Raw genomic sequence first — 23940 nt, 5'->3', positions numbered from 1 at the left:
TCTGTTTGTTTTTCTTGTTAGCAGTTTATATTTTAAATGGAAAATGTTGATTAAATGATTTTATGATTTTTCTTTTTCACTGTTATTTTCCGCGGAAAAAACGCTTTTCAACCGATGTTAATAAGGGCTTTTTGATTCTGAGCAACAAGTCAAACACTGGTCTAGGGAGGCCCATACAAATATGGATTTCTTCTTCTAGGATTGGGAGAATGCATTTGAAGGGCAGTTGAACCTAAAAGGAATTATGAGATTGTGCTTGTGTGAAGGACTAGAGAAAAGAGTACCTGACATCCCAGGGGGTAAAGAAAGCTGTGGACCCAGGTAGCCTGCTTTATCTACAACCAATGCCAGGTATGGAGGGGAAGAAAAGGAAGGAAGGGACCTGGCTCAGTTTGGGGGTGACTAACAAGGAGGCAGGAGCTTGGTCTGGTGGTCTGAGGGCCCAAAACAGAGCCTGTCCACCCAGCATCCATAGAAGCAAGTAAATCCTCTCCACTAATCCCTTGGGCAAGAAGTGGGGGAACCTACTGAGAAACCCCAACTAAAGGGAATCTGGATTTTTGGGGCCAAGCCCCAAAATTAAAGGTTTGGACAGGGAACGTCTCAGAGGACGTCTCTGGGCCAGAAACAGAGGGGGAAAATTGGGGCCAGATTTCTCGTCTTTTCTACCTGGCTATTCAGCAACAAGCCACTAGGCTACCTCATCCTCAAGAGACCTGGCCACAGCATAGTGCTATTGTGGACTACTGAACTAGCTGCCTGTGAAAGAACATACACACAAACACACACACACAAACCAGCTGAGAACAAGTGACAGAGAAAATAAATGAAGGGAGTTGTGCTGAGTTATACAGACTCTGTTTAGGGGTTGACAGAGAGATTAACACTAAATGACACAAAAAAATGACCACAGTTTTCCTGCTTCTCAGAACTGTCTCAAAAGTATCAGGCATTCACAGCACTCTTTTGGGTGTTCATAAACAAACTAGCAGACAAACAAACAGACAAAATGGCTGATTAATCTAGTAAAAGAAAAAAAGAGGAAAAGTCTAGGTAAGCTATGAAAATAAGAGATTCCATTTCTCCAGATTCATTTAAGATCAAGTAAATTTAATTTCCTATATAATAAAGCAATAATTGTCATCTGTAGAACTCAAACTGTTTTACAAAGGAGGTATCACTATCCCCAATTTATGAAGGGAGAAACAGAGGCATCCTATCCCTATGCTCTATCCATAAGCAATACTGCCTTCCTGTATTCCATGTCTACGTAAAAAATGGGAAAATATATTCTTGGTTTAAAAGGAAGATGAGGAAGATTTTAAAGGGATCCCATACGAAATAGGTTCCTGACTCTTTATATACTATTTCCAACTGTTAAATATAGGACTTATGCATTTTGAACCAAAAATTATAACTATGAAGGCAGTTTTTAAAATAGTTTTCCCACCTATTCTCCTTTTTCCAGTAACAGAAATATAATCTCAGTGAAACAAACTAAATGAATGCAAAATTATTGGAAGCTTTAAACCCACAAATGTCAGAAAATTTAGAGAGGCAATGCCTGTCGTAACATTAACTATTTCCCTTTTCACGTACTTATTATGAAGTGTCTTTAGTAAAGGTAATGACCTATAGTCATGTGTTCAGTATATATTTATATTACAAATGCATCCTTCTGTTTTTCAGTTTAATAGATCCACCACCACTGAAAGCAGTTCTCAGATAAGAATGTTTAACTCAGTAAGCCTTAACCATATGCTTGTGGCATCTCTCATTAAGAGCTAATTTTGTAGTGGAATTAAATTATAACCCATGTCTAAACAGATCAACATCAAACTATAACTAAGTGAGACTTGCTATATCTTAGCACATTCACAGTTTAAAGTCAGGCTGTTCACACACACACACACACACACACACTTAATTCCAAAGAAACAAACAGGATTGCTTTCCAGAATCATTTTGAAAAATCATTTGGCTTGTGAAATAAATAGACATAAAAAGCATAGTGCTTTTACTTGAAAGGGTGACATTTAAATTGTTATTTCTCTGTGGAAAGTTCAATTTGTATAAAACTAAAACACATTTGATTAGAATGTGCTCTCAACTTTAGATACATGCTTATTAGAAAAATCTGCTTTGCATCTGCTGGAAACTGTAAAATGTTCTCAATTACTTGTGTTGCAAAAGTACATGTTGAGGTATTGCTTAACTAGAAATTATACTTTTAGGGAGAAAAAAAGACTGGGCCACAAGAGAATGAAGCATTTGTTAAGAAATATATCTTTAGGAAGTCTGGAATATTTGTGGCTTTGTTGGCAGCTTATTGGCCCAACCGACAATTCTCTGCACTATTATAAAAAATAGAAAAGTTTGAATTTGTTTTGAGTGTCATAATTCTGGTAAGTGATTGGAGAATTCAAAGGAGCATTCTGCCTTTCCCGTAGGCTATGTCTAGACTGCAGGCTTCTTTCGAAAGAGCCTCTTTCAAAAGATCGCGTCTAGACTGCAGGCGGATCTTTCGAAAGAGAAATCCGCTTTTTCGAAAGAGAGCACCGAGCGAGTCTGGATGCTCTCTTTCGAAGACGGCCTCTTTACATTGAAGAACGCCTTCTTTTGAAAGAGGAACTTTCGAAAGAAGGCGTTCTTCCTCGTGAAACGAGGTTTACCGCCATCGAAAGAAAAGCCGCGTTCTTTCGAAATAATTTCGAAAGAACGCGGCTTGAGTCTGGACGCAGGGGAAGTTTTTTCGGGAAAAGGCTACTTTTCCCGAAAAAACCCCTGAGTCTGGACACGGCCATAGCAAGCATTGTTGTTCTGGAGGCTTTCCACTGTGGTGATGGTGACTAGGGGTATGTCTACACTGCAACACTATTTTGAAATAACTTAGTCCGTGTCTACACAGCAGGCAGTTATTTCGAAATAATGTCAAAATACTGTCAAGCTGGAGGAATTCTTACTCTGACTCCTGTAGCCTCATTGTACAAGGAATAAGGGCAATTGGAGGAAGAATGCTCTATTTCTAAATAAGGGCTGTGTGGATTCTCCCTATTTCGAAATAAGCTATTTCAAAATAAGTTATTCAATTGACTTAGCTCAATTTGCATAGCTTATTTTGAGTTAAGCCCTGCAGTGTAGATGCACCCTGCGCATGCTATTTCACAATAGATTTTATCCTTTTTATTTTTTTGTGTGTCCCCTCCCCTTATGTGAAGCGACAACATAGATTTAGTCTATTTTTATTTGGAACTCTCTTCAATTAAATAAAACTTACAAATATCTTGTGCTTTTGAATGCTAGAATGTTTTCAGTGTGCTGGTTAATTCTTCCCCTCTTTTTTAATCTGTTCAGTTATTCACATAACCCTAATTATAGTTGTATCTGATTATCTCCCAAGAAATTTAAAATATCAATATCAATAACAATCTTTCTTCATTTCCAGCTTCTAGGAGAAATGGCTTTATTACTAATTTTTAAAAAATATGTGTGAGAGAGTGGGTGTGTTTTGTGTTTGAGGAAATTAGAGGAAAAGAAATGAGTTTTCCATTTAGCTCCAATAGTGGTGAGGTCTGAGGACACTTGTTTTATCTGTACTTTGGTTTGTGCTGGTTCCTTTACCCTTTTTATTTTCATATTTTACTCTCTTGTTTTTATGTAATTTGTCAAACTCATTTTTATATACCTGCTTTACTTTTAACTACTTTTCCCTTTTTGTACTCTCTTTTACATGCTTCACAGTGTTGTGCTACTTCAGATGTGATGTGCAAATACGTCATGACTACCTTTCATTTAAATAAATGGTCAGGTTTCCTAATATGGATTGCTTGGATGAGGCTATCTAAAATGTGTCCAAACTGTTCTATAAAATTAGTTTGATGTAAATAATTAAAATTTCATGGAGATGTAAAAAAATTAATCTCAAACTACAATGACCTTGTTTTAGTTGAAATTATCAAATATGTGAGTTAAAATATGACATCATATCAATCAGAGAGGCTGAAGCTGTTATACTATTGCAAAGATACATTGGCATATTGTGCAAATGAATTTTTATGATGGTTTTATGACCCACTCATTTCTTTAATCTTATCTAGGATGAAGCAATTGACTAACTAATGAGATCTTAATGGGAGTAATGGCCTAAGACAGGGAAGTGTAACTGTGTCTTCAGTTAATCAAAAAATACAAAACCACCATGCACTTCCCTTTAAAGACTGGAACTGGCATTGCTATCACTACAAACACATCAGTTTGAAATGCGCAGCATGAAGTAATACGGGAATTAGTCTCAAATGTAAAATGTTGGCAAATTTGATACAATATCAGAGGGGTGGTCGTGTTAGTTGGAATCTGCATAAACAAGAAGTCCTATGGCACCTTATAGACTAACAGATTTATTGGAGCATAAGCTTTCATGGGCAAAGACTCGCTTCGTCAGATGCATATCACGAAAGCTTATGCTCCAATAAATCTGTTAGTCTATAAGGTGTCACAGGACTTCTCGTTGTTTATGATACAATAGGTTCTCAGTAAACATATCCATGAACTATGGTTGTATGCAGAGACCTAATTTATGCAATTTGTATTAGATTTTTTTTTAACCACTACCATACAGAGCTACCCAACCTTTGTGGCAATGAAGACAATATTGGCAACTTTCCAGCAGCCAGGTTACAGTAGCCAATTTGCATATTGATATATGTATGCAGTTTTCATTTCAGGTTTCCTTTTTGACTAGAGAAATAACATTAAATGTAGAAACATGAATGCATGTTCTTTGAAGTGGTGTATGTTTCAATGTTTTTCCATATATACCCTTATTCATTTATTTTACCTTCTACTTTAATTCCCTTTTAACTCCGTATCATTTATTTCCCTCTTCCATTCCATCAATGATCTCTTTTCATTTGTGTATTTTATTTTTCCTGTTTATCCTAACGGCACTAAGGACAGCTCTACACTGTTGCTTAAGTTTATCTAACTTATGTTGCTCAGGGATGTGAAAAAGACCGTCCTCTCTCCCGCCCCAAGACTCAAGTTTTGTGCTATCCATAACTGTGCTATGGTGGTAGGAAATGCTCTCCTGTTGACATAGCTACTGCTTCCTGCCAAGGAGAAGTAATTATGATGATGAGAAAGTGCTCTCCTATTGGCACAGCACAACGTCATTAGAAATTCTGCAGTAGCACAGCTTGCACCACTAGCTGTGCTGATCTAGTGCTGTAGTGCAGACTCTGAGCTCTCTTTATTTTGTTTTCCCACTCCTTTCCCTTTAGATCCTTTCTCTGGACAATCAGTGTGGTAGCTATGAATCTTTCTCTCTTGTCCACTGGCCCTCCCCAGCAACCATTGTCTGTATTTGCTTATTCCTCCAACTTTACTACTGCGGTGTGTCCTTCAGACTAGCCAATATGTATCTTGGCTTTCTAGAGTACATTGTCCTCACTCTGGCCTCTTACTTCAGACAGGAAAATGGTGCAGCAGTTAACTTTTTGTCTTCGTCAGCTCCTCTTTTAATACTTATATAATAAAGTGTCAACAATTATGTATATTTTATAAAAAGTTAGTAACCAAAAGTCTTGAATTAGATCTTAATTAAGAAGCTGCTTTTGATGAAACTATTATTTCGGAGCACTCGTCTTCTTTTCATCAAGTCTGTTCACTAGCCATTTAATCAATTAACTTACCCTTTAACTGAAATGGCTGATGTTTTAATTTGGATTGCTAGCAGGATGACTGTCACAAATTGCCTAGCACATGACAATGTCTTTATAATGTGACTAAGAGTGGTCCACATTCTTCTTTCCCACAGAAATGTCTTCATCTATGAGACATGCTTGTCACTCTTTCCAGGAGTGGGAGTTTTCCCCTCCTGTACAGGAGACGGGTGTGGGTAGGAAAACAACCTTCTAAAACCACAGAACAAAGTAAAAGACCATGTTTTTATGGAAAAATCTTGTTCTATCTTCCTTTCTTGTCTTTATTTCTGTCTCATTCAGTAGTTTATTTTTTGTTCTTAATTAAATAGAAACTTCTGGGGAAAAAAGATTAAATTATCCAAAAATATCGCCTAAAGTGATTAAATAAAAAGTCAGCATTATTTTAATACAAAAATTGTTATTCTGAGATTTTAATTAAATTAAATGGAGAACTATATTAACCAATGATTGAAGTTAGAGGAAGGCAGAGGATGGCCTGCTTATCTTTTAAAATAATTTTTAATATTGAATCCCTCTTGGGACTTTCTAAATATGCCCCACTATTTTTCAGTTATGTTGGCATTGTGTTTCATAACCTTCAGTTCCATTTTCTCTTAGTCATGTGCTATGGTGATACAGGATAACTAACTTCCAATATTGCTTGTTAAGAACATAAACTGGATACTCTGGATTTAAAGTTACTTTGTATCTTTTTTTCTCTAATCATCTAGAACATTTTTAGAAACAAAGTTGTGGTCTGAGTATGAGAGTATAATTCAATGAATTCTGAGTTTTAATCTGAATATATGATTTCTTTTTGTACTCTGAGGCAAATTGCTTTACCTGCTTGTCTTCTTTTTTCCTGAACTAAAAGTGGAATAATATTTTCCTAGGTCTAGCTTATTTAAATTGGGAAGTTTAGTTTTTTATTATTATTGCTATTAGTAATAGTACTACTAGTAGTAGCAGTAGTATTACTGCAAGGTCTAGGAAAATACTGCAATGGATTTTATGTGTATGTTTCTTTATTAAATTAATTCACTTTGCATTCATTTTCTGCAAATGACACCTGTAGCAAGAAAATTCACTGAAACAGCAAGTACTGCCAGGGGCATTGACAGCCTTCACAGGCCGCTGGGCAAGGTGTGAGAGGGTGGGGGGTGGAGGGCTGGCACCATGCTCCCAGAAAGGCCAGGGCATCATGCAGAAGGGGCGGGACCAGTGGCAGTTAGCCCTCCATGCCATCAGGAAGCTGGTGCTTCAACACCTTCGGAGCTTCACAGAACATGTGGGGCAGTGCTCTGGCCATGATTTAAAGGGTCCAAGGTCCGGTCACCACTGCTGTCACAGTTTTGTCCCCATGTTAGTAGGCCCGAGTAATGTGAAATAGTTGCAGAAAGCAAACTTCACATTAATTGACAGTTGTGACACACCCAGACCAGTGGGCTGCAGTAGTATGGTAGACAGTAAGTATACAGGTCTCCTGATAATTGTTTTCTGTTCCCTTAGTACTCCAGGGCAATCAGGAACATACTAGAACCAATTAAGTCAGGCAGACACAATAAGACACCTGGAGCCTATTAAGAACATGTTAGAGGCAATTAAGAAGAGCATGGAAGAGTTGGGAGGATGAGAGTGATCAGGTACCAGGAGCAATGTGCTGGGAGGGGCTGTGTGGGGAAGTGGACCAGGACAGGGCTATAGCTCTGGTAGTGGAGGGAAAACTACCTGTTACTTCTGCCATTAGGATCCCTGGGCTGGATTCCAGAATAGAGGATTGGTGCTGGTTCCCCCTAACCCTCCTCTCACCATCACATAGACATTCCCTCAGAAAGAAGACTGAGATTAAGGTGGGTTCTCACCCCACATCCTTTGACTGGAGCTTTACCACACAATATGCACATGAGAAACTGGATTCAGTATGATCATAGCTCACTATCAAGAAAGTTGTGATATGTCCAGTCCAAATATTTGGAGTTTGAGTATTGAAAGTAACTATCACAAATTAGTTAAATAGAAGATTTATTAACAGAAAGCATTTATTCATAAAATCCATCTTTTCATGAACTATTTGCAAACTGAGAGATCACTTCTGTTTAATGGTGCTTTTTAAATCCAGGCAATGGGTAGATAGTTTTTTTATTAGCATCTTATGCACTCGTTTCCTGGTCAGGGCTGGCAGAGGGGAGCACTGCCCCAGCTAGGGCTGGAGGCAGCGGGGTTGGTAGCTGGGCATGCAGCCTGAATGATGCCATGCGGGTACAGCCCCAGACTGGGCTGGGGGCAGTATGGCTGGTGAAAACTGTGGTCTTAATTCTTCTGTCACTTACATCAGTGCAGATCAGGAATAGTTTAATGAGGTCTGTGGAGAGTGAACCCTACCATTTTATAATTCTATCTGAAGATGACAGGTTAGAGAAGGCACAGAGTGGACATTTGACATATGAATTCAGGACGTGTGTCTCAGGAAGAGGAGACTGCATGTAATAAAGAATGCAGATGTACACAGGAGAAGGACATGCCAGGATTAAGCAGATAAGTAGCTTGGACTGAGTACAGAGGGAGTGCAGGAAGGGAATAAAAGCAGATAAACTCCCCATAGTGCTCAAGTCTCTGAAATGGAACAATCAGCTTTTAAAATGACTAAAGGACAAAGTAGCACTATTACTTTCATACTCTTCAAACATAAGAAGATGAACCCCAGGATGTAATAGTGAGCAATACCCTTTCAGATCAAGGGAAGGGGATTATTTTGTAAATCCATTCTTGATTTGAGCACATTGGTTTTTTAACTTCACTTCCGGGAGCCAATGGAAATATAAAGCTAACAGTAAGCAACAATGATTTGAGGAAAAAACAATGTAATCTTTTAGGGTAAAAAAATTACAGCAACTGATTTTTATGTGGCTTCACAGCTCATTGGGATGACTTACAGTTAACATTCTCAGCATAGCGCTGCTGAGATCTAAAGGCTTACTCAGCAGAAGTAAGGTGAATATACATTGCTTGTTTATCTGGGTCAGTGTGAGCTGAAAATGCTTTATACTATACTATTATTAATATTGCTAGATAGGGAATACAACCAAATGAAAACAGAGCTAGCAATGATCTTGGGGTATGGAACAGACACCTTATATCACAGTAGTTCCACAAGTGACAATAAGTCATGCAGCTGACAGAAGTAGCCGTCAAATGTAAGTAATTAACTAAAGTGATGCAGAGACGATGCACGAGCTTGGGACCCAATCCAAGAAAGAAGAAAAAAAAACCCAGAGTGTGCAAGAAAAAGACCTTGTCTGCTTATACTGAAGAAGCATAGGAGACATTTTACATGGTTTTCATTAGGCTGCAAATTTATTGTTAGATGTCTCGGACTACCTGGCATATAAAAGTGCATAGTGCAGGTAACTCCATGTTCATACTGTGGCACTTCCATCAGCCCCATATTTTTCCATCCAGGCTTCCCAGCTAATGCACTGCTGGGACCTTACCCTCCATCTTCCCTCACAGGCAAGATGGAGTTAGTCTGTAAAAAGTGGGGCTGGCTCCCTGCTATACCAATCATAGCAGCCCCTCCACCCATTCCATTCTTTAATGACCACCTCATTTAAAAGTCCTTTTCCTAGCCATTTATCTCTCAATGTGTACACCCTGCACTAGGCATCTCTCCCGCCCTCCCTCCCCCCCTCCCCGACTTTCATAATGAACTGTAACACACAGCCTAGACATACCACATGTCAAGAAATCCTTCTCTGAACCCACTGTAGAGAAGGAGAAAAAAAAACCAACTTTATCTTGGTCAATCTCGTGGTAAGAGGAAAGTTCCTTCCTAGGCTCCCTGAAAAAGGACAGCTAGTGCAATGTCTATAGTACCTGGTATTTCACTCCCTAAGAAGGAAGGAGAATGGATGCTGCATCATCCTTCTCTGTGTAAAAGGGGTTTCATGCATATAGCTGCCCCTCTTGAACCCTTCTGCCCATCCACTTCGCAGGAAGTGAGTCAATGTTGCCATGCTGTCCCCTTTTGCAGCCTTGCCCCCACCACAAAACACTATTCCCTTCATTTAGCCAGCCATACAAATCCCCTTGGATCTCCCACCCCACTGTCCCATTTACAGATGTAGTGTGGTAATTTTTGTTTAGGACAGGAGACTTGTGAATGCTCTTAATAGTGGCATGGACCAACTGAGAAGTGGAGATAAAGTGCTACCTTGTATGGTGCAAGGTGTATTAGTGGATACAAGACCATACACACTGCCTGGATCCTACAATACGTTGAATAGTGGCAGAGGCAACAGCCAGTTTAAGGCACAGACCCCAGGATAAGGCTCAGTTCCTGGAGTCATTTCCTAAAATCAGACTTTCTATTTTTATTTTTTTAAATATTGCTGGTCTTTGGGATTGTGGAATAAAAGCTTGAAAATGTGACCAGAGTGTATCTGGGAAAGTGGTGTCTGCCTGAGTCAGAAGACAGCCCAAAGCAAAAGCTCTGGGAGCTCAGAACTACCTTACATATGGAAATTGGGAGTTAACCTCAGATCACTACTTAAGGGGCCCTTACTAACACCATTCCAAGAGAGGTCTTTGTGGCAAGAGAAGAAAAGTGAAAAGGCCCCAACCCAGCTACCCATTTTATTTGCTCCAGCTGCTGGGTAAATGTCAGGGGGAGGGGCACTTCTTACTGGGTGGGAAATTGGGGTGGCCAGTATTTATATCTTCATCTCCATAGCCAGTGAAGCAGGGCTGTGCTGAATGTGGGGTGGAGAACAGGCAGTCTGTTTTCAGCTGCGGTCTTAAGGGGACTACTGCAAGATAGCACAAGTTAGAGTCTTCCCCAAGGTCCACCCTGCCTAAGGCTCCAAATGCTATGATTCCTAACTTCTGCTTTCACCTCTGTCCTCAACTTTCCTGTGGGAGTTATCTAAGAAGATAGTAACAAATGTTTCAGTTTAAAAACTAGAACATGGCTCAAGAAACGCAGTTTCAGTTCAGAACCAAATAAATATTGTTGCACTAAACTGTAACCATGTTAGAGCCTCAAAGGCCACGGGATGGACACTCCTAATCTATCTAGGAAGACACTGAGAGCCAGAGCTTGTGTTTAGATGCATATTTTTATGTGCTGAGTACCCACAATTAGGATCGGATTCCCATAACTGCTCAGCACCAAAGAAGCCCCATGGAGACAATTGATGTCATTTTTTTAAAGTGCTCAGCGCTCAAATAAGCACTTACTTTGGGAATTTTTGGAAATGAAGCCTAATCCGAACTAGCTACTCCATGCCATGTGTAGCCAGGATTTAAAAATGGCGGCGCCCGGCTTATGCAAATGAAGCCTGGGAAATTCAAATCCCGGGCTTCATTTGCAACTGCGGTATGTCTACATTACCCCGCTAGTTCGAACTACCGGGGTAGTGTAGACATACCCTAAGGGATTTAGGAGCACATTTCCTACTGACTTCAGAAAAATCTTAGTCACGTTTAACTAAGAAGAAAATCTTCCCCTAAATGCTTGATGGAGCCTCTTTGTTAAGCTCTGTGTGCGAAGAGCAAGACACAAAAAGCAATTTGCAGTGCACAGTAAGTTTTTCATTGGTTCCAAAAAACCCAGGAACAATTAGCACCTTACCTATTAGCTAATACCTACTAACATAGGGTATGTCTACACTACAGCACTAATTCAAACTAACTTAGTTCAAATTAGTTAATTCGAACTAAGCTAATTCGAATTAGCGCATCTAGACTTAAAAACTAGTTCGAATTAGCGTTTTGCTAACTCGAACTAGCATGTCCACACTGAATGGACCCTGAACTGAGGTTAAGGATGGCCGGAAGCAGTGCCGGCAGGGCATCAGATTAGGACTTAGAGTGTGGAGATGCTGTCTCAGGCTAGCCGAGGGCTGTGCTTAAAGGGACCCGATCCCCACTCTGGACAGACAGTTCTCAGGGGTGCCCCGCTTGCAAACCAGTCCTGGCTTGGAGTGCCCGGAGTGCCCACACTTAGCACATCACAGCACTTGGACATTAGACCGGCTGCACTTGCCGCAGGCTGCCATCTGGGGAGAGGGGGCAATTGGGGGGCTGCAGGAGAGCTTCCACCCCAGAAGCCCGCAGAGCCAGCCCAGTCCTCCCCATCGGGGGCTCATACCCCATTCCTCCCTCAAGTCCTTCCACTTACCCTTCCGTAGCCCCTTTTCTTGATGTACAAAATAAAGGACAATTGTGTTCAAAAATGGAATCTGTCTTTATTGAACAAAACTGGGGGAGACTGGGAAAAGGAGGTGGGAGAGGGGAAGAGAGAGGCTGGGAGAAGGGAGGGCAACTACAATGATCAGGGGTTGGGAACAGATCCCATATGAAGAGAGGCTAAAGAGACTTGGACTTTTCAGCTTAGAAAAGAGGAGACGGAGGGGGGACAGGATAGAGGTCTCTAAAAGCAGGAGTTGGGTGGAGAGGGTGCATACATAAAAGTTCTTCATTAGTTCCCATAAAGAAGGAGTAGAGGACACCAAAGGAAAGGAATGGGTAGCAGGCTTCAAACTAGTAACAGAAAGTTGTTCTTCACAAAGCAAAGAGTCAACCTGTGGAACTCCTTGCTACAGGAGGCTGTGAAGGCTAGAACTAGAACAGAGTTTAAAGGGACGTGAGATCAAGTGATGGAGCTTGGGTCCATGGAGTGCTATTAGCCAGGGGGTAGAAATGGTGTCCCTGGCCTCTGTTTGTGGAATGCTGGAGATGGATGGCATGAGACAAATGGCTTGGTCATTGTCTTCGGTCCATCCCCTCCAGGGTACCTAGTGTTGGCCGCTGTCGGCAGACAGGCCACTGGGCTAGATGGACCTTTGGTCTGACCCAGTATGGCCATTCTAAGCTCAGGGCTCAGGGTCGGGAGTCTCAGTGGACCACCTTGATTTTCATGCAAACCTGCTCCTGGGTCGCCAGGCTGGCAGCTATCCTGCCCTAGCCGGCCACTTTCCTGTGCCTAGTGCAGAGGTCGTGGATGAGGTCCATGATGTCTGCACTAGACCAGGTGGGTGCCCACCTCTTGCAGACCTGGGCAGGCTCCCGGGAGCCGCCAGCCTGGTCCCGGGAAGAGGCGGAGGGCTGGGTGGCAGCGGGTGGCCGGCTCGAGCCGTGCCAGGTGCAGGGTCTGCTGGCTGGTTGCTGGCCAGCTTGCACCTGGCACGGGCACCGTAGCCAGCCTGTGCACCTTTAAGGACTCCGGGGTTGGGAGGGGGTCAGACGAGTTTCCCTGGTGGTGCCCGGAGTGGCCACCAGGGAAAGCTGGGGAGGGCTAGCCTCCCACTAGTTCGTATTAAGTGGCTACACACCCCTTAATTCGAACTAGTTAGTTCAAACTAGGCGTTAGTCCTCGTAGAATGAGGTTTACCTAGTTCGAATTAAGCTCACCGCTAGTTCGAATTAAGTTCGAACTAGTGGTTTGCATGTGTAGCGCCTATCAAAGTTAATTCAAACTAACGTCTGTTAGTTCGAATTAACTTTGTAGTGTAGACATACCCATATATACTGGCATATCTCTTTTCTTTAGGACTCTGGTAACACTCATCATCCAGATGAGTGTCCCTGAGCAACATGTCCCTGAGCAACGTATTATATTTGAAACTGAAAACCCCAAAATGACTTCAGCTTTTCTTACACACAGCCCCAAATAGGAACCATGGTGCAAAAAGTAATTGTGGTTTTCCAAGTTCATATAATATGTGAGGCTGCTCCTACCTAATACCACAATTTGCTGTAAAGTCTTGTCACAATGAGTGGTAAGATGCTTTATATTCTTCTAACTTCTGAAACGGACAATACGTTAAATTAAAGTGTCACCAGTGATTTTCTGTGAGCAAGTACCTATAGTATTTCACTTGATCATCTACAGTCTATTCTTTTTGTAGAAGATAGGATAAGAATCAATGAAGCAGCTCAGCCTATTCAGTTGCAAAGTATCGGCTCTTCTCCTATTTGAAAACTTCCTCTTGTAATTTGTGAGATTTTCATCATTTTGTGGAATTAGTGGTGTTTTCCTAAAATTAACAGATTTATACAAATCTGTTGTAAAAGATAGCAGAGACGTGTATGAGAGAAGGTCTCTCTCCACATAAAACTATTCATAACACTTGTTAGAGTGTATTTTCCCCATATAGGATAATTCCAGTTGGGACTGACTATAACACGATTTCAGATCTTTGCCACCCTACCCTTTAAATACTAAATGGGGTTCTGTGTTCATAATATTCCACTTATGCTCTTCATATTTTTATATGCTTTTGTTTTTAATACTTCAGTCTCTCTGTCTTACATACTTATTATTGATTTATTTTCTATTTTGTTTTTATCTCTAGTGTCTTAAAGAATTTGAGCTAGCACTGGTCCCTAAAATTATAAGAATTAATAGTCCAAAAAAGTTCTTCTGCATCTTCACCCGATTCAACCCTTCAAATCCATTTAGCTTCACTGACTGACCCTTTGAAAAGCAGCCTGTAAAAACTACAAGGACAATTCCCTGTGTCTTTTGGTAGGCACATTTCCAAGGCTCCTGTACAGACAAAGCCAAATACATATTCTTCAGTATGGTTATAGGGATCTAAGAAGAGCAAACTTTGTTCCCACTGGTGCATGGTCTCTGATCCCATTTCTGGTAGTGCATTATATGCATAACTCTCATTGAAATGAGTGTCTGCTTTTTACATTAATAGAAAAATAATGTGCCCAGGAACATGTTATGTACAAAAATAATACATAAGAATGGATCCAACAAGGTGCTGAACATTCTTAATTCCCTTTAACCAGAAAAATGAACATGAAATATTTGTGGTAACATGAGTTTCAGAGAACAGAATTTTGCTCATTATATATGTGAGGGGGCTGAGCTGTGATTCATGTGGAAATTATAAATAATATTGAATTTCATGACTTTTGTGGGGGTTAAAGTTCAACTTATCTGTTGCAATAATGAAATGCTGTTTTGGTTTTAAAAATGTATTTAATATACAGTGATACTTTCTTTTGTAGTATGCAGTGCAAATTGATGCTTCTGTATTTCACAAATGTTAAGAATTAGAAATGTAGCCATTTAAAAAAATATGTTATTTATATTCGATTTTGTTGTGACATGCCGAGGCAAAAAAAGTTAAAGAAAAACTACTATACTTGACAGATGTTAATTTACCATTGGACATTGTTGTCAATTTAATTTAGCATGATTTCTTTCTTTATAACTCCAGCCTGTTTGTCATAACTTTTTAAACACATCGCCATTTGCTAAATATTTATATGTGACAGAGTAAGTCTAGAGAATCAGTTTGCTCAAGTAGAGTCCTTTTCTGTAATTGGTACACCCTATCTAGAAGTTTAACTTGTCAACTCTAAATCCTTCCAGCGCACCATAATAGATTCATCTCCATAAATATCTGCAAGAACTTCCACTTCCAAGATGGAGTGCAGAAAGGTATTTTAGTTTCACACGCTCTGCTAATCTAGTCACTTGAAGTAGCATACTTTTACGTCATTTTACAGCCAGGCTTCAGCAGATAATTGTGTCACCATCTTCCTTCTGTCTTCCAGAGGATTCTTTTAAAAAAAAGCGGGGGGTGATGCATTTAATTCCCCACCCCTTTCTCCAGATACTATCAGGATAAAAAAAAATTAGGAGCCATCATTATAAACCTGTAACATAAAAAAGTTCACATATATTTAAAAATGTTTTCCATTTCATTTTGTAAAGCAGATTAATTAATTATATGCCAAATATAATAATCAGTGGTAGAATATTACCTGGAATTTTCCATTAACTTTCAGTGAACTAATCTTAACATAAAAAATCTTCTTTTAAAAGTTATACAATAGAGAAATATTACAGGTGGACATGCAATTTTTGTGTTAGTTTTTCCAGTGGAATGAAGACCACAGCAGTCTTATATGACTTTATCTCTCAAGACCATACAAAAGATTACTTCCTTCTTTCCTTTTTCTACATCCAATTCTTTAAAATAATCAGAAAATCAAGACTTAAAAAAAATTCTCCATAGTATTATAGCACCTTGCCGGCTCACTAATTATTGGCTTTCAGACATCATTTTAAACAACATTCCCCTCTAACACTATGGCACAGCCAGATTTCCTCTCACAAGTCCTAATCCTTTATCTAGATCAAAAGTTACCCCTGTTGACTTGTATATATAGCTAGGGAGATATTCCTAATGAGAGGTTATTCTTAGCAATTCACATCATGTTTGATGTCTTCAAGAAACCTAGAAATTGCAAAGAAAAAAGAAACTTGTCTGTATGTGATTATGACAAATACTGCCCCACTCATAAAAATCAGAAGTCATCTGTCACAATTCAAACATTCTAGAGTTTCTTCATTTTTTGGAATTCTAAGTTGTTAATTTGAAGTTTTAGGTTTTGTGGGCAAGATGTTTCCTTGGACCTGCTCTTTTTTATTCTCTCTCTTGTCATCCACATATATTTCATGCAGGGTTAATAAATTAGCTCACATGAGGATTACTCAAATTATACAAATATCAAATCTAAAAGTACAAAAACATCATTCCCTTGAAAAATGAAGCATATGCTTTTTGTATGTATTTTTCCTCACACACAAGGAATCCTCTTGCTTGCAGACTGAGTGATGGGTTAAACATGCCCACAAAGGCACAAGCAGATTAAAATTTAAAAAAATTGAAATCCAAATGTGTCTAGAATAAACAAAACAAGAGAGATCTGACACTCTGCTCTGTACTGATGAGACCTCAGCTGTAGTATTGTGTCTAGTTCTGGACATCATATTTCAGAAAAGATGTGGAAAAATTGGAAATATCCAGAGAACTGCAACAAAAATAATAAAAAGCCTGTAAAACATAACCTAAGAGAGTGGACTAAAAATGTTTTTTTTTTTAGTTGGGAGCAGAGAAGACTTAGAAAGACTATAATAAAATGTTATTGCAAAGAGAAGGGAGAAAAATTCTTAACCTCTGAGGACAGGATAAGAAGCAGTGGGCTTACATTCAAGCAAGGTTTAGATTGGACATTAATAAAAACTTCCTGACAAGGTGATTAAGCACTGGAATAAATTTCCTAGAGAGGGTGTGGAATCTCCATCATTGGAGAATTTTAAGAACAGGTTAAACAAACACCTGCCACGGATGGTCTAGATAATACTTAGTCCTGCCATTAATGCAGGGTACTGGACAGGATGACCTCTTGAGACCCCTCCCAGTCCTATGATTCTATAATTCCCCCTATCTTAGCACTGGAACTTAACCACAGACCCAACTGAGATACCTCTACAATTATATACCCTAGGAAATTGTACATTTATACAAAGTAAGTACATGGGTTGGAAAGATTCCAGACTAGGTGATTCCTCTGCTGAGAGAGGACATATTTGTGATAAATTCAAATTAAGTATTCTTCTGTTTCAAAAAGACAAAGGTGGAGGTAAGTAGCAAGGTCCAGTGTTCCAGAAAAATGATGGTAAGGGGAGAACAGACTGAAATGAGAAGGCAGCTCAAGGAAGAAGAGAAGACCCTAAGACCAGATAGCTAAAGGCATCATCTTGTGAAGATAACCAAGTGGTGGGCAATGACTTTAGAAGGGTGGGACACTTTACAAATTTTTGAAGTGGTCCTGGGCCTCCCCAGAAGGGGTGGGGCCTCAAGCAGAAAAGGTGGGGGCAGGACACTTCTGTGTTCCCCCCACTCATAGACTCTATTGACCTCGGGGCAGAGGGAGTGCATGAAGTCTTTGCCATCTGCCCCCTGGGACCTAGAGAGAATTGCCAGCTGTTCTAAACAGCTGGTGGTTCCCTCTAGGTGCTGTGCATCCCTCTAAGTGGGAGGAGATTTTGCATTCTCCCCCCTGCTCTCAGGCCAATCAAGGCCTGGTTACGGGAGAGTGCACAAAGTCTTTTGCTCCCTGACCCTGCTTTGCAATGGGAGGGCGGTGTTCAGAGTGAACTTTTTGGATTGAAGATTAGGAACTTGTTTCTGCAATTAAAAACAAACAAACCAGCAACACTAGTCATAAGAACATAAAAATGGCCGTACTGGGTCAGACCAAGGTCCATCTAGCCCAGTAGCCTGTCTGCCGACAGTGGCCACCACCAGGTGCTCCAGAGAGGGTGGACCGAAGACAATGATCAAGCGATTTGTCTCCTGCCATCCCTCTCCAGCCTCTGACAAACAGAGACCAGGGACACCATTTCTATCCCCTGGCTAATAGCATTTTATGGACCTAACCTCCATGAAATTATCTAGCTTCTCTTTAAACTCTGTTATAGTCCTTAGCCTTCACAGCCTCCTCTGGCAAGGAGTTCCAGAGGTTGACTTTTATTTATTCGCCCTCTCCACACCACTCATGATTTTATATACCTCTATCATATCCCCCCTAAGTCTCCTCTTTTCTAAACTGAAAAGTCCCAGTAGTTTTCACCTCTCTTCATATGGGACCCATTCTAAACCCCTAATCATTTTAGTTGCCCTTTTCTGAACCCTTTCCAAGGCCAAAATATCTTTTTTGAGGTGAGGAGACCACATCTGTACACAGTATGCAAGATGTGGGCGTACCATAGTTTTATACAGGGGCAGTAAGATATTCTGGGTCTTATTTTCTATCCCTTTCTTAATAATTCCTAGCATCCTATTTGCCTTTTTGACCACCGCTGCACACTGTGTTTTCAGAGAACTATCCATGATATCTCCAAGATCTCTTTCCTGATTTGTCATAGTCAAATTAGCCCCCATCATACTGTACGAATAGTTGGGGTTATTTTTCCCGATGTGCATTACTTTACACTTATCCACATTAAATTTCATTTGCCATTTTGTTGCCCAATCACTCAGTTTGGTGAGATCTTTTTGGAGTCCCTTTCAGTCTGCTTCTGTCTTGACTATCCTAAACAGTTTGGTATCATCCGCAAACTTTACCACCTCACTGCTTACCCCTTTCTCCAGATCATTTATGTCTAGATCATTTAAGTCTATCATCAGATTACTGAAAATGAAAAGGAAATGTTCTATTCAACCCTCAGTGGGAGCAACAAAGATTGCATCGCTTGTAGAAGTAGAAAAAATTAAATCTAGGATTCAGCTGAATGAGATATTTGTAAGAAGAGATGTTTTTCCCCTCTCCAAGAAAAAAAAATGTGGATGGTCTGAACTGCAGACACCCAGTTTCCATTCCATCCACTATTTTGCCATGCTAAAAATATTCTTCTTTGAAGGGTATTTTTCAGATGAGTCTGTCTTTCATGTGTATTTCTATTGGCCTTAATCTACAACATATTTTAATAATTATCTCAGCATACTATTAACCTGTCATATGAATGGCTTGCAATTTATGCAGTAACTAAAGTTTTAAAATATAACCTTAAAAAAACCCTGCCACAGCTCTGCTAATATACTTAATAACTAAAGTCTCTACTAGGAAAAGTGCTACCAAATTCACATGGGATCTCAAGCTATTAGGTTGGAATAAGAAAACAGTAGCTCAAGTCATTACCACTGCCTCATGTCATGAGAGATATTTTTGGTAGAAATTACCCAAATTATCACAACAGGTAGACCTGCTCACAACATATTGCCATCATACTGCCATAGCCTGATTTAATTTTGACCCTCATCAGTAAGATGCTTAAGGGTGTGTCTAGACTACAGGGTTTTGTCGACAAAAGTGGACTATTGTCGACAAAACTATACCTGTGTCTACACTACTGCCTAGTTCTGTCGACAGTAAGTCGACAATGTGGCATTTTTGTCAATGGCAGTAAACCTCATTCTATGCGGAATAACACCTTTTGTCGACAGAGTTCTATTGCATTCACACTGTGCTTTTTCAAAAGAGAGTGTCTAGACGCTGTCGAAAAAGCAGCTTGCTTTGTCAACAAAACTTACTATAGACTAGACACTCTTTGTTGATCGAGGCTTTGTCAACAGTATCTGTCAACAAAGCCTCTGTCAACAAAAGCCTGTAGTCTAGATGTACCCTAAGGCTGCGTCTAGATTGGCATGATTTTTCGGAAATGCTTTTAACGGAAAAGTTTTCCATTAAAAGCATTTTTGGAACAGAGCGTCTAGATTGGCACGGGCGCTTTTCCGCAAAAGCACATTTTGCGGAAAAGCGTCTGTGCCAGTCTAGACGCGCTTTTCCGCAAAAAAACCCCGATCGCCATTTTTGCGATCGGGGCTTTTTTGCGGAAAACAAATCTGAGCTGTCTACACTGGCCCGTTTGCGCAAAAGCTTTGCGCAAAAGGGACTTTTGCCTGAACGAGAGCAGAATAGTATTTCCGCAAGAAGCATTGATTTCTTACAGTAGGAAGTCAGTGTTTTTGCAGAAATTCAAGCCGCCAGTGTAGACAGCTGGCAAGTTTTTCCGGAAAAGCGGCTGATTTTCCGGAAAAACTGGCCGGTCTAGACACAGCTTTATAAGTGTATGGCTGCATTTCAGCATACCTACTGACGGCAAGGGGAGACTATTCACCAGTCAGGGATTGGCGCTTGTTTTACTGCCCCATTTTGTAGCTGCACCCAGTTTGTTCTTCCTGAGCCACCACTCTATTGAGGGAAATTCTGTCTGGAATGGTGCTACTGAGTCTGGGGATGGTACAGAATCATAAAATACTAGGACTGGAAGGGACCTCGAGAGGTCATTGAATGCAGTCCCCTATCTTCCAGTAATGTCAGTATCATGGTTTCTTTTTCTTTTATTTCAAGTCTGCTCATCAAAGCAAGATCAAAAGTTCCCGTCTCATTCCTTAGAACCTCTGTGATAATGGAACTTCCCACAGTCTCCCATCTGTCTGTTTTGTTCCTGAGAGTATTTCTTTCCAGCAGTAGCTCCAGCCTCTGGTAGGTAATGCAGCTCTCCCTCTCCATTTCCTACTTATCCTTTTATGAAGGTCAGCCTGTTAAACTGGGAGGGAAGGTCTTTTCTGAGGTGCAGCAGGCAGGGCTAATTAGCCCACCAGACAGCTGCTGGCCTCTGACTTCAGTGGAATGGTCTCTTATACTTTCACAGTAGCACATCTGTTTCAGCACCTTATTGAATTGGGGCCAGATTCTATTACCTTAACTCATACTATAAAGTATCTTACTCCATGAATGATTTAATTGATTTCAGTTGGTCTTCTTTTGGAATAGGGTGACTTTATATTTGACTGATACATGATTGTCTTCCTCAGCTTGCATGTCTTATCTATAAACAGCATTAAAAAACTAACAGGATCCTGTGTGGGCCAGCATTAAAATTGTCTAGAATTCTTGTGAAATAAATTAGATTTTAGATTTACTGACCTACAATATATTCCTTGTATAGTCCAAGCAGCCAGGCCACCCAGGGAATCAACAAGAGAGAAGAAAGACTGGATAAACACAGAAGGTACAGCAAACTAAAGAATTCTGAAGCCAGTGTCCAAGGGATGATGGAAAAACTTTTTGCTCCTTTAAGTCTACAGTGAGGATATTTGTGTGTATGTGTGCCTCTGCCCTTTATTTCCTATCAAGAGGGCTGGAGATTGTTTGAAAATCATGACAGGAAAACAGGAGTATGTCTTGGCAGATCTCTTTGTAAAACAAGAGGTAATGGCAAGGTGAAGAAGCCTGAGGCAAAGTAAAGAAAAAGAGGATAGTCTCTTGTAGATGTGTCTGTCAATGAAATAATGAAGAAAAAAAGAAACAGAAGCTGTCTGCAGTATTCATGGTAGGACAAATGACAATCTGTGAGATAATAACAATAACTGTAACAATAATAATAATAATTAATATACAATTATAGGGATGGAGCAAGACAACTACTTTTTCCCCTTTTTTAAAGTATCTAATTTTTTAATGTATCTAGTGCTAGTGAAAGATGTTGAATGAAAAGCCTAAAAAGTAAAGCATTTATTTATTTACATATCCAGAGTTGTAAGGGTATATTGTGTTTGTTAGAGCTAGTAAAAATTGTCTATTGAACAATTTCATTCAAATCAAAACATTTCACAGGAAATGTTGATTTTTTTTTATTGGAAAAAGTCAGAATAAATTGTTTGATAACAGAATAAATATGTTTGATATCTTAATATATATTACAGCTCTAAATGAAATGAATCAACATTATTGAAACCAAATAGTTTATCTTATAAAAACCTCTCATCATTAAAGAAAGAAAACTATTTTATATTTTTTAAGTTAAATCTTTTGATGATTCTGAATTAAATTTATGAATTTTTATTCCATGGGAAGTTGTGAAATTTCAGCTCTGTGTTCCCATTCAGAACAACAAAAAGTCACAGTTTTGGAAGTTCTGACTAGCTCAAGTGATTGTTATGAGTGTGAGTATAATTGGACTAAGGATGTTAAATTTAAATTAATCAACCAATTGAATAATTGATGCAATTTGCATCAACTATTTGATTAGTCAATAAGGACACCTCCACCTTTGAAATGTATCAAGAGCCCTGCTGGCTTTTGATACATTTCAAAGGTGAAAGCACCGGGGGAGCACAGGGTCAGCAGGGGACTGAAGCAGTCCCCCACTAGCCCTGTGCTCCCCGGTTTTGAAATGTAAAAGAGCCCCTGAGGGGTTTGAGTCCCCTGCTGGCCCCTCATAGTCTGCTTGCTCCCCATGCTCACTTTGCTTTTGAGTGCCTCGCCCTGCCTTGCTTTTGCTACATTTCAAAGATGGAAGCACTGCCAGTTCCCCGTTGCGCTCCTGACCACCTCCCATGGAGATTTTGCTGGGGGGAACTGGCTTTTAAGCTAACTAACCCCAACATTGGCTCCTGCTCCCGTCTTGCTGCCTCTCTTCGAGAAAGGCAGCGGTGGGGGAAGGGGAAGAGGGAAGGGACAAGTCACATCGACTGGCCGATAAGCATATGCTAATCAGTCAACTATTCGACTGGTTGCTTACATCCCTAAATTGGACCCCAGTTTTACTTTGTTTTAATTTAGCTTCTACTAATAATGAAAAAAACCACCCTACCATTTAGTGTTCACCCAAAAGAATACAAATATAAATATAACTTGAGGAGGCTGGTTTATGGTTTGTTTGTTAACAATTAAGATACTTGCTAAAAGCTAAGAAACTGGAGTTGGTAAAAATGGAAATTAACTTAAAAATAAAACTTCTAATTTGTTTCCATTTCACAGCATTGAGACTGAAACAATTTATCACGTTGTCAGTTTTCCTTTTGGCACTCTATTTTTTCTAAAGTTGAGGAGGTTTAGAATGTGTTTAGCTTTTCAAATTGATCTGAAATGAAAATATCTAGTTGTTTCATTGCACTAAGGAATTTTTCATGGAAAATATATAATGAATAAATTACATTTTTCCCATGATGAAATTTGGTTGTCAACAAAATCCCATTTTATCGGGAGAAAAATGTCTTGGTTCAAAAATTTTAGCCATTTCTATTGTAAATCTTCATTTTATCAAAACTGATGAAAATGGCTATTCATGATTAAATAATCACCCTTTAAATCTTCAGTACATATAAGTGACATACATGGAAATGCATCTCAAAGAAGATCATAGAATTATAGGCTATGTCTAGACTACATCCCTCTCTTGGCAGAGGGATGTAAATGAAGCACTTTGAAAGTGCAAATCAAGTGGGAATTTAAGTATCCTGCACTTCATTTGTATAATCATGTAATGGCGCTCTTTTGAAAAAGCTCCATTCGAAAGTAAAACCATGGCCTAGACGCGGTTCTTTCAAAAAATGAGGTTTACAGAATCTTTCAAAAAATCACCCATTTTCGAAAGATCCAGGTCTAAACCACAGTTTTACTTTCAAAATGGTGCTTTTTAAAAAGAGCACCATTTTGTGATTATGCAAACGAAGCATGGGATATTTAAATCCCCACTCCCCGAAGTGCTTTATTTACATTCCTCTGCCAACAGAGGGATGTAGTCTAGACATAGCCATAGAGATGGAAAGAGCCACAAAGTTCATCTAGTCTAACTACCTGCTAAGGTGCCGGCTTTGTTGTGTCTAAACCATCCAAGATAGAAGGCTATCCAGACTCCTTTTTTATTGTTCTACTGTTCTTACAATTAGAAAAGCTTTTCTGAGACTTAATCTAAATCTTTAGTGCTGTGTAGTTTGAAATCGTTGCATCCCATCCTGCCCTCTGTGGCAAAGAAGATTAACTTTTCTCAATCTTTTTATGGAAACCTTTCAAGTATCTGAAGACTACTGTTATAACTCTCCTCCCCTTAATTTCATTTTTTCCAAGATAAACATAC

Source organism: Pelodiscus sinensis, chromosome 1 (assembly GCF_052426305.1).
Source record: "Pelodiscus sinensis isolate ZL-2025 chromosome 1, ASM5242630v1, whole genome shotgun sequence".
NCBI classification, from domain to species: domain Eukaryota; kingdom Metazoa; phylum Chordata; order Testudines; family Trionychidae; genus Pelodiscus; species Pelodiscus sinensis.
This window is presented reverse-complemented; position numbering follows the sequence as displayed.